Raw genomic sequence first — 12857 nt, forward strand, 5'->3', positions numbered from 1 at the left:
CCCAAACCATAAGATAGAGTAGAGTAGAACCTTGCCTTGACCAAGGGTGACCGGACTACCAAGGGTGAACAGTGATCAATAGTGTGATCCACCACTCTTCGCGTTCAGGATCAAGAGGACGGGATGTAGCCATCTAAGATGGCCACCTGCAAAGGACCATGGGAATTATGGCCAACACAGGACTCAGACAGGTACAGAGCCTATGTGTATCTGAAACACAGGTCACCAGACCTGATCGAAACCCCCCGCTCGTTTGCATTTTAATGGCCCATTTTCCCAGGACAATGGAACTCCAATCAAGAAACCGGTACAGCCACAGACTGATTGGCGCCACTCCCCTTACTCAGAAAGCCCAACTGCCAAGGTCATTGACCTCTAAGGACCTATCCAGCTACCAAGGCACCCGCCCCTTTATTGGCCGAAATCGAAGACAGTGATCAGAGCCCTCTCGAACTACTGGGTCCAAGGTTAAGGACTGCCCCAAGGAGCGTGAAATCCCAGAGGGATAAAATAGTACACAGATATGTGTTCTGTCTCTTTTGGATCCGGCCTGTGCTGGCCAACTGTAGCAGGAACATCCACCCAAGTTCAAGACCAACAATCGCTACCTGACCAGCAGTGACAGAGCCACTTTCTTCGAACCAGCCAAGTGAAATCCAGATAAAGGCCTTATCCATTTGCACAGTGCCGGTCGCCCTGAAGTTAAGTGTAGTTTATTGTAGCTGATAGGTGTAGTTTAATTCATAGTAATATTGTGTTTGGATGTCAAGGTAACTCTTGTGTATGTCAATCAACCATTTTTTGAACTAACTAACTGGTTGTGTGGTCATTTGATCAATATAAGGGAAGGCTTGTGGTTCACCAACTTTATCATTAATATTAGCAACAGTATTGGCGACGCTGTTGGGATCAAAACGAGCAACAGCTCGGAGAGAAGATAAATAATTATAGGAAAGAGAAAAGAAAAGCATGTTTAAACACAACAGCTCGTGCTGAGGGGTAGGAATCCTACTCCGTCCCTTGAAGACACCACTAGCTCAGAATTAAGGGCTGGGACAATCTGGTTTGCTAATTTAATCCCTATGTTTGATGAAGGTGTTAAGACAGCCTTTAAAGAGGCCAGCCGAACAATCGTTCTCACTGCTGCAGAGTAAACTTTCAGAGAAAGCTCACAGGTTTTACTCCCTCTTGCCTGAGGAAAGTGTCGCTGATGATGAGGCAGCAAAAAGGTCTATTTTAAGTGCGTACCAGTTGGTGTGACATGGCGTACTGTCAGGAATTCTGTACCCGGGCAGCATGGCGGCACAGTGGTGCTGAGGACCCGGGTTCGATACCGCCCACGGGTCACTGTCCGTGTGGAGTTTGCACATTCTCCCCGTGTCTGCGTGGGTATCACACCCACAATCTTAAAAAAAAAAGGATGTGCAGGCTAGGTGAATCGGCCACGCTAAATTGCCTCTTAATTGGAAAAAAATAATTGGGTACTCTAAATTTATTTTAAAAAAGGAAACGGCGTGACTTGACGTAGCTGAAATTTTAAAGACTTAAGCAACTTGCTTTTCACCAGTGGGTGCAGGCACTTAAAAGAGAAGCCACTCTGGAAAACCTCCATGAAATAATTCTCCCTGCGGAGTTTACATTCTGCATACTCTTAATAAGAACACACCTTGAGGAACAGAGGGTGACAGGGGCCAGGCAAGTAGCCACACGGGCTAATGATTATGAGCTGAGCCACGCTTTGGACGCGCTTCAACAAAAACATTTCTCAGTGTGGGCGCGTTTGGCGGAGTGTTCCTCGATGGCGAAACTGCGACCCATGTTAAAAATGAGCCCTCATGAGCACCACAACATTACTGACAGTCTCACCGTCTAATTTTCCAGACTTGCACCTCAGCTTGTCACTGCTAACAAGCGGGAGATACTTTTAAACACTCCCCCACCAGTCACTCCCAGTCAAAACACAAGCACGGCATCACTCAGACCTGCTCCTTGCTTTGGGGATGCTGATCTGACCAGACTTCTCGACCGCGTGGATGAGAGGTGGGGCATACTATTCCCCCAAGGGGGTCCGAGGACCAACAGCAGGGTCAGCAACACTGCCTGGGAGGTAATGGCAGCCGCTGTCAGTTCAGGCAGCATGACCAGGAAGACTGCCGTACAATGTCGAAGAAGGCCAATGACCTCTACCGAGCTGCAAGGCCAAGTTACCATCTCTCTCCAGTCATCAGTTCTGCCACCCCTCAAATTCCCAAACCGCTGCCCTAACAACTCACTGGCTGACCCCTCGCACCCTCCCTCCATCCAATCTTCGTACTTGCTCCTAAGAACCCCCTGGAACCCATCAGCACAACCCCTTCATGTCCACGTGTGGGCTGGTGTAAACCCCTCAAGCGTGCGGTTCACAATGCCCTCTCTTTGTCCTCACAGGAGAAGATAGTCCATAATAAGTGGGAAAGGGCTAAAATGGGGCATGGGATGCCAGAGCTCCAAGTTCTCACCCCCTGTGAGGAACGGGCCCTGGAGATCACGAGGTTGACCGAGGAGAGAGCAGTCACCGACGCCTGTGCCACAGAGGTGAGGATCCACTGCCACTTCACCCAGATGACCTTTCTCAAGTAAGTTCTCCATGTCAGACAACTTGATCCTTCCCTCTCACTGACCACATGTCTATTTTCTCACAGAATCTCCATCTGGTGAGGCCGGACTATCCGGAGTGTCCCCCCCCCCCCCCCCCCCCCCCCCCCCAGCCACCCAAGCTACCACCTCGGAGGACAGCTCTGAGGAAACCACCACTGAGGCTGAGAAAGCTCCCACCCCTACTTTCCACCAGCACAAAGACACATACTTTGGTGAATGGAATTAGAGGACAGGCATCAGGGGCACATTCTTGTGAGCATCATACAGTTTTGATGCACATCAGGGGGAGGCAGGAATATCCAAGGGAGTCAGCAGTCGTAGATCTGCTGGATCCCAGGACTCAGCTGGGTTCCAGCCAGATGCCAAGCCTCTGGAGAAGGTTCTCCCAGAGAAGATGCAGATGATAGGTCAGAGCCATGACACCCAGAAGGCGATGTCAGCAACATTCCAGTGAGTGTAAGTCAATTGGAGGAGCGCCAAATGCTTCGGGTGCAGGAGATGGCGACAGCAGTGGAAATCCTGGAGCACAACGTCAGCGTCTTGAGTGGTGATGCCCAAGGTAAGGCTCAGTCTGTGACGACCGTCCCTGAGGGCCTTGACATCATGCCGCAGTTGATTAGGGACATGTCCCATCCATAGGGGGACATTGCCGGGACACTGCAGAGCATGGCCCAGTCACTAAGGACCATCACTAAGGACGTCTGCAGACAATGGGGAGCCACCAGGACTGGCAGAGCCAGATGCCACAGAGACCTCTGGAGCTCACTCCAGCTGCCCCTCCATCCCATGGAGTGCCCCAGGGCCCTATGGGCACCATCAAGGAGGAGAAAGCATTGAAGGCAAACCCGGGGTTTACCACCAAAGAGACTACAGTGGTCTCCAGTTCTTTTGTACCCTCTCTCCTGACACCAGCACATCTCAAGGGCAGCGGATGGCACGGCGATGTCAGTGACACCAGTAAGTCGGTCGGGGCCTGCCGGCTCCAGGCCCTCCAGAGGACATCAACCAAGGGCGTCACAGGTCACAGGGCACGGAAAGCAGCCCTGACACAGGGAACACACCTAGACGTAGCACTAGACCATAAAAGATCAAGAAAATTGAAGAGCACTGATTGGGCATTGGGGTTTGGTGGGGAGGACTATTTGTAGCTGGGGGGAATGGAAGTGCCAAATTTTCACTGTTAAAACATGTTACACCTGATACACGTGAAGCCTCCATCATGTTAATCTTCACAGTGGACTTGCCTGCACCCCACCACCTGTTGCCCTCCACTCCCCCCACACCCCGCCCAGGGGTACAGTGGCCCAAGATCAAATACCCCCAATGCAGGCCAAATCTGGTGACGGTGTCAAGGACCCTGGTTCAATCCCAGACCTGGATCATTGTCTATTTGGAGTTTGCGTATTCTTCCCGTGTAGTGTGGGTGTCACCCCCACAGCCCAAGGTGTGCAGGGTAGGTGGATTGGCCACGCTAAATTGCCCATTAATTGGGATTTTTTAAAATAAAGTGAATCTTGTGAAGTTGAGGGCCTCCCTGGCGCTCCAGGCATGCCGGATCCTTGCCGCTGCTGACCTCCATCTTCCGGCTCCTCCTACAGCTCCTCCCTAGGCTCCGCACATGCTCGGAAGTGTCAGCGTCTGCTGACATCATCCCCGCGCATGCGCAAGGGGGTTCACCTTCGCGCTGGCCATTGCGGAGGCTTACACGGCCGGCACGTAGGAATAGAGTGCCCCCACGGCACAGGCCCGCCTGCGGATCGGTGGGCCCCGACTGTGGGCCAGGCCACCGTGGGGGCACCCCCCCCCCCCCCCCCCCGGGTCAGATCCCCCCGCAACCCCCCAAGGACCCCGGAGGCCTGCCATGGAGCTGGGTCCCGTCGGTAGGGACTCACCTTGATTTACGCCGGCGGGACCCGGCAAAAACAGGCGGGAACTCGGCCCATCGCGGGCCGGAGAATCGCCGGGGGGGAGGCCGCCGACCAGCGCGGCGCGATTCCTGCCCCCGCCAAATCTCCGGCGCTGGAGGATTCAGCAGGGGGGTCGGAGAATCCCGCCCCCTAAAACCAACTGCTCAGCTGTCGAAGTCAGCACTGCCAGAATGACCCAACTTTATGTTCCATATTACTTCACCATCAACTGCTCACAGACAAACCAAAGACTGATTCCTTTGTTTTTAACTTTTATTTTTGGACTCATTTATAATTTGTGTGTATGTCTGTTGTGTTTTATTATTTTCTTCTTGGGTTTCAGTAACAAATAAACTCCTTCTTCCTTTAACTCATAAAAAATTGACTTCTTAGCACGGTGGCGCAGTGGGTTAGCCCTGTTGCCTCACGGCGCCGAGGTCCCAGGTTCGATCCCGGCTCTGGGTCACTGTCCGTGCGGAGTTTGAACATTCTGCCCATGTTTGCGTGTGTTTCGCCCACACAATCCAAAGATGTGCAGGGTTCGTGGTTTGGCCATGCTAAGTTGCCTCTTAATTAGAAAAAATGAATTGGGTACTCTAAATTTATAAGAAAAAAAATTAAAAGTTGACTTCTTAGAAAGCGTATTTGCATCAGGGAAAGGTATCCAGAATTAAAGGGATTTTCTTTAAATTAGCCTTGTTCATAGAACCCCTACAGAGCAAAAGGAGGCCATTTACCCCATCGAGTCTGCACCGGCCCTTGGAAAGAACAACCTACTTAAGCCCATGCTTCCGCCCTATCCCCGTAATCCTATCTAACCTTTTGGACACAATCCACCTAACATACAGAACTTTGGGCTGGGAGGAAACCGGCGCACTCAAAGGAAACCCACGCAGACACGGGAAGAAAGTGTGAACTCCACAGAGACTGTCACCCAAGGCCGGAATTGAACCCGGGTCCCTGGGGCTGTGAGGCAGCAGTGCTAACCACTGTGCCACCATGCAATCACCTAAGCGGGTGAATAACAACGGGGAATCAGTTTATCCATCCTCATGCGGGTGCATAACAATTGGGGGCTATCTAATTCGGAATCATAACAAATGGGGGGACCTCACCGAGGACCAGTCGTAACAGTACTAACCAAGCATACTTGTTCAGTAGTACCATGGGGCAAAACAGTGAAAGTTTAGTCAATTGCCATGCTCCTTGTAGCTCCCCCTTCCTATTTTTGTTGGACGGTAAGTCGAGTTTCAGTCTCCCGCTGTCATTGTTTTCAATGTGAAGCAAAAGCAGAAGCCTCCATCTGGTAACCTGGCAACCCCTGTCCCACCCGCTCAGTATCTTGTTACTCAAAACCACAGGGAACTTGTGTGGGTGACCTTTAATAACGGAAATGTTACTTAGCCCTCTGCCTGAAATCCAATGGCTCACAAAGATCACTTGGTCCCAAAGTGTCAACTCTGGGCATCATATTGTATATATTTCTGAAGTACCTCTCACACATATCTCTGTATTTAATCTGGTACGTGCATGCATACACACGCATAAATGCATATATTTTACATCATGATTTTATTTATATAAAATGTATGATTAATTCATTCATTCAGAATGTATTTGATGCTTTTGAAGTAATAACCTTAGCGTGAGGTTATTTCCATGAGACTCCAGCATCAGGAAAATAAAACTCAGACAGCTGGGATCACCATCTGTAACATAGCAATTTGTGCTTAATGAGTATTGGCGGGTTCTATGTGGTGTCAGTACCACAAGGGAATACCATGCTATACAGCTGATGTAATAGAAAATTTGAACCTGCACATACTCCACCTTAAAATCAGTAAACATGGTAGTTAATCATGTTAACAACAGCGCTTTACAACTGAATAGTTAAAGGTGCTTTATCGCCACTTGAAAACAAATAACTGTACCATTTTCTTTAATGCAACACATTGCATTAAAACATTGGATAGATTTTTAGTATTACCTTTGAAATGTTACTGTTCCTAAGAATGTTATGCTTGCAGGTAATTAAAAGCAGCCATCACTCCACAAAATCACTCATTGCAAAAACAATGGATTTTCTGTTTCAGAGACTAAGGGCTGGATTCTCCGCTGTCAGGATTCTCCGTTGCGCCAGCAGCCCGGGGATTTCCCAACAGCGTGTGGCTGCCCACAATGGGAAACCCCATTGGCCGGCTGGCGAGACAGAGAATCCCGGGGGCGTGCCGCACCATAAATCTGGTGCGATGGGACAGAGAATCGCGCCCAAAGTGTTGACGCCGGGTCAGAATCGGTAGACTTCTCCGACAGCAAAATTGCTGCCGCTCCAGGAGAAATTCATTAATGGTTAATGGGTTAGCACTGGCGCACGTGGAACATGATTGATTCCAATGAAAAACAGTGTTGAGTTCACCGGGGTGGGGATTGACACTTACGAGGTTGACAAGCTGCAGCCACATATTAACACTCTACTCTTCACGCGCTCATTCCAGCCAACAGGAAGACACAGATTGCGCTAGAGTGCGCCAATACCATTGGAGGGTCTATTTGGGCCAGCGAGTACCTAGGGGGGCGGTCTGGGAGGGTGACACCCTATGACCCATGGTACTAAGTTCACAGTTGGCAGTCAGCGGCGTGCGCTGCCGCATGGCTGCCTTGCAGGCTGCGGCGATGGTGTTCTGTGTCCATCCATCCCGACCCCCCAGCCCACCTCCCTTCCACCCCCTGCGGCTCTCACCGGCACTGGCAGAAACCCCCCAGCCAGCGGCAGAACTGTCAGCACACAATAGCAATGTTGGACACTTTTCGTACCCCCTCTCTCTCCGTCATCGGTCAAGGCGCCTGTTTGACGATTTTTTAAACCACAAATGAAACACGGTGTTGATAATTCCTCCCGGCGGAAGCGGAGCATCACAGAGGCTCTGGAGAATACCAGGTCAGGCCCGCTAGTGACATGGCGACGGTGTTTACTGGACGTACAAGTAGAACGCATTGATGCCGCTGTCGAGGCACCACAGTATGGCATTCTGGTGGGTACCCAGCACCGGCCACAATTCTGGCCTCACAACAATTCTGCACCCCTTTCCTGGGGCTGGATTCTCCGCACCCTGATGCCGAAATCGCGTCTGACACCGGGGCGGGGAATCTACTTTCGCGCATGGAATTGGGACTGGCACCAGTTCACCGATTCTCCGGCCCACAAAAGGTGGCATGCCTGGGAAGTACGCAGCGCCACGTATCCCCTACCTTGCTGGAAGCCCGACCCACCATTCTCCGCCCCCGACCGGCTGAAGTCCCGACGGTGTGGATCTAATGTGGTCCTACTGTTTGGGATACCTGCGTGGTGGCTGGGGACTCAGTCCACAGCCGCCATGGTCGGGTGCGGGCCGATTGTAGGGTGGCAGGGCCTCATAGGGACCGGGCTGTTTTTGGACGGGCAGTCCGGGTCGGGAATGATGCCGATCGGGGGTACTTTTTAGGAAGTCCAGCTCTGCAGTCTGAGTCCACCATTGAGAAAGGGGTGGCCCCTGGAGGCCACTGCCGTGCGCATGCGCGGCCTCTGACCTGGAAGTGTGGGAGTCTGCATCTGCTGCTAAAGCTGCTAGATTCACGACGGGTCCCTGCTGGGCCCCTGCAGGGCTATGAATATGTAGCCACAGTTTTTAAGAATGCGTGGTGACACAGTCGCTGAAATGGAGAATCCAGCCCCAGATACCGGCTTTGGCCGATGGAGAACCCCGCCAACTATTTTTTGCAAATTAACAATGGCAATTCTGTCTGTACAAAATGTTTTGAAAACACAGACAATAGAATGAGTAAAATCGAATGGCACGAGAAAGTAACATTAGTGGGTGTCTCTGAGGTATTAGACACATCAACAATTTTTCTTTTACCTGAGGCAGCGCAGCCACATCTGGTGTGATGCTCCTGACAGCACGGCTGATTTGGCCTATATAACCTTTAACCCTTTCAAGGCAAATGCGGAAGCTCGTTTGAGTTGACTGACATCTGAAAAACCAAGTTTGCTAGAATACATGTTAGGGTATGGAGAATATGTCACTTTGCCCACTGAGACCTAACATTTTTTTCCTCAACTCCAGAACCAAAGGGTCAAAATGGAGCTCAAGAGTTAGCCCATTGAATGACTGTAATCCCTTGTATTCCTTGTAAATGGCAGTTGTCACATCAGTAGAGTCAAGGATCCCGTGAAGCTCATCAAGTTCATTACCGCATCGTTATTATATGTTACAGTTGACAAAAGAACGGCCAGTAACCTTCCCTACTCAAAGGGAGAGATGATAATTTAGGTTTGGGCAGAGATTCAACCATAGGCTTCCCTGTCCTTTCTCCTGTTGTTCCTTGGGTTGGGGAGATTTACTGGATGAAAATCCAGGCCACTATGAAGGACCTCATAATGTGAACAGTTTATAGAATTAAAATGTGGTGTGTTAGGAATGTTGGCACATGGACTTGCTGAAAAGTTTAGTTTCCCACTTCAGTTGAAAGAATGACAAGCAATGGGAAAATCATGACATTGGCAATGGCCTAGGAACAGGTCTTCCACTTGTGTTTTTCCAGCTCCAGAATGCAAACAATCGGGGGGGGGGGGGAGAGTAATAAAAGGAAGGGCGAAAGAACAAAACAAAGAACTTGTATTTATATGGTCTGCATTCCATCAGGACCATTGGCGGGATTCTCCCCTACCAGGCGGGGTGGGGGGTCCCGGCGCCAAGGAGTGGCGTGAACCACTCCGGCGTCGAGCCGCCCCTAAGGTGCGGAATCCTCCGCACCTTCAGGGGCTAGGCCAGGGCTGGGGTGGTTTGCGCACGCTGGCCGGCGGGGAAGGGGTTTGGCGCCACACCAACTGGTGCCGAAAGGCCTCTGCCGACCAGCGCGAGTTGGCGCATGCGCCGGAGTCTTCTGGCGTAATCCCAGCGCATACGCAGGGGGGGGGTTCATCTCCGCATCAGCCATCGCGGAGGAATAGCAGCAGACGCGGAGGAATAGACTGCCCCCACGGCACAGGCCCGCCCATGGATCGGCGGACCCCGATCGCGGGCCAGGCCACCGTAGGGGCAATTCCCAGGGCCATATCCCCCCCCCCCCCCACCGAGATGTCCGGAGGCCACCCGCGCTGCCAGGTCCCGCCGGTAAGGACCTACTCTAGTTTATGCCGGTCGGACGGGCAAAAAAAAAAACAGGCGGCCACTCGGCCCACCGCGGGCCAGAGAATCACCAGTGGTCGTCGACCGGTGCGGCGCAATTCCCGCCCCCACCAAATCTCCGGCGCCATAGAATTCGGCAGCTGGCAGGGGCGGGATTCACACCCCCCCCCCCCCCCCCCCCCCCCCGCCGCCGATCCCCCCCCCCCCACCGCCGATTCTCCGATCCAGCGAGTGGGGTCAGAGAATCCTGCCCCATGTCATTTTTGGGTATCAGCGATATCGTGGCCTGTGTTAGCATAGGATGCAGGGTGCCCCTCGCTAGCGAGTCTGCGAACATGTCCCATAGATGTGGGGCCAGGGCTGGTGCGAATTCCTATTGGTGCTTCCAGCTCCCCCCCGCCTATCATCCCCCGTGACTGGCATGTCCAGTCCCTCGAGGAACCGTTTAATCTCCGCATCCCCGTCAGGGATTCAGACGTGCACAGTCCTCGATAGAAGGTCTCAAATGCTCAGTTGGCCTCTTTTTGTTCGATTACCAGTCTCCCTCTGCTATCCTTCACCTGTGCTATCTCCCTCGCAGCGGCTTGCTTTCTCAGCTGGTGAGCCAGAAGGCGACCAGCCTTTTCTCCTTGTTTGTAGAAGGTACCCCGTGTTTGGCGGAGTTGGTGCACTGCTTTCCTGGTGGATAGCAGGTCAAAGTCCATCTGCAGCTTTTTCCCCTCCACCAGAAGCTCTACGGTTGGGAAATCAGAGTATTTTCTATCGACCTCCATAATGGAATCGATCAGTTCTTGCCTGGCCACCCTCTCTTCCTTATCTCTTTCATAGAATCATAAAATCATAGAATTTACAATGCAGAAGTAGGCCATTTGGACACTAAGGGCAATTTATCATGGCCAATCCACCTAACCTGCACAGCTTTGGACTGTGGGAGGAAACCGGAGCACCCAGAGAAACCCACGCAGACACGGGAAGGGTGTGCAGACTCCACACAGACAGTGACCCAAGCTGGGAATCGAACCCTGGACCCTGGAGCTGTGAAGTAACTGTGCTCACCACTTTGCTGCCCATCTCTTTGTGCCTTGTAGGCTATGATCTCTCCCCAAACCACCGCCTTCAATGTCTCCCAGAACATGGAAGGTAAGACTATCCCATTCAGGTTATTTGTAACATACTCGCCTATGGCTTGTGCTATTTTCTGGCAGAAGACCTGATCAACCAGCAGGTCCTTGTCCAATCTCTACGTGGGGCTCTGGGCACGACCCGTCTCCAACCTCACATCCACGTAATGTGGAGTGTGGTCGGAGTTAACTATCGCGGAATATTCCGCTCTTACTATTCCTGGAAGCACCACTTTCCCCACTGCAAAGAAGTCTATCCTCGAGTATACTTTGTGGACCGGCAAAAAGAACGAAAAGTCCTTCGCATTAGGGAAGAACTTACATTTCTAAAGAGCTTACTACATCTACAAGTTTGCTGACGATAAGACCATAGTGGGCCGGATCTCAAATAACGACGAGTCAGAATACAGGAGGGAGATAGAGAACCTAGTGGAGTGGTGCAGCAACAACAATCTCTCCCTCAATGCCAGCAAAACTAAAGAACTGGTCAGTGGCTTCAGGAAGCAAAGTACTGTACACATCCCTGTCAGTATCAATGGGGCTGAGGTGGAGATGGGTAGCAGCTTCAAATTCCTAGGGTTACACATCTCCAAAAATCTGTCCTGGTCCACCCACATCGATGCTACCATCAAGAAAGCACAACAGCGCCTATACTTCCTCAGGATACTAAGGAAGTTCGGCATGTCCACAGTGACTCTTATTAACCTTTACAGATGCACCATAGAAAGCATCCTATCGGGCTGCATCATAGGCCCAAGACCACAAGAAACATCAGAGAGTCGTGAACACAGCCCAATACATCACACGAACGTGCCTTCCACCCATTGACTCCATCTACACCTCCTGCTGCCTGGAGAAAGCGAGCAGCACAATCAAAGACCCCTCCCACCCGGCTTACTCACTTTTCCAACTTCTTCCATCGGGCAGGAGATACAAAAGTCTGAGAACACGCACAAACAGACTCAAAAGGAACTTCTTCCACGCTGTTACCAGACTCCTGAATGACCCTCTTATGGACTGACCTGATTAACACTACACCCCTGTATGCTTCATCCAATGCCAGTGTTTGTGTAGTTACATTGTATACATTGTGTTGCCCTATTATGTATTTCTTTTCTTTTCCTTTCATGCACTTTATGATCTGTTGAGCTGCTCGCAGAAAAATACTTTTCACTGTACCTCGGTACACGTGACAATAAACAAATCCAACCCAATCTTCAGAATGTTCCAAGTTCCTCACATTCAACGAACTGCATTTTTAAAAGCAGGTGTGGTCACTGATACAATGTGCCGAAAGGCAGCTGCCAATGTGCACAAGCAAGATCCTACAACCAGGAGCAAGATGAATGTTTTTTAAAAAACAAATTTAAAGTACCCAATGCATTTTTTCCAGTTAAGGGGCAATTTAGTGTGGCCAATCCACCTCACCTGCACATCTTTGGCTTGTGGGGGTGAAATCTACGCAAACACAGGAAGAATGTAAGGGGCCTCACGGTAGCATGGTGGTTAGCATCAATGCTGCACAGCTCCAGGGTCCCAGGTTCGATTCCCGGCTGGGTCACTGTCTGTGTGGAGTCTGCACGTCCTCCCCGTGTGTGCGTGGGTTTCCTCCGGGTGCTCCGGTTTCCTCCCACAGTCCAAAGATGTGCGGGTTAGGTGGATTGGCCATGCTAAATTGCCCGTAGTGTAAAGGTTAATGGGGAGGATTGTTGGGTTAGGGGTATGTGGGTTTAAGTGGGGTGATCATTGCTCGGCACAACATCGAGGGCCGAAGGGCCTGTTCTGTGCTGTACTGTTCTATGTTCTATGTCTATGTCTAATGTACAAACTCCACATGGACAGTGACCCAGAGCCGGGATCGAACCTGGGACCTCGGCACCGTGAGGCAGCAGCGCTAACCATTGTGCCATTGTGATGCCCTAAGATGAATGTTTCAGTGACGTTAGTTGTGAGTTAAGTTTTTGCCTAGACATCAGAAGAATTCCCCTTTTCCTCAAATAGCATTTTTTATAATCACCTCAATC

Source organism: Scyliorhinus canicula, chromosome 4 (assembly GCF_902713615.1).
Source record: "Scyliorhinus canicula chromosome 4, sScyCan1.1, whole genome shotgun sequence".
In the NCBI taxonomy this organism is placed as follows: domain Eukaryota; kingdom Metazoa; phylum Chordata; class Chondrichthyes; order Carcharhiniformes; family Scyliorhinidae; genus Scyliorhinus; species Scyliorhinus canicula.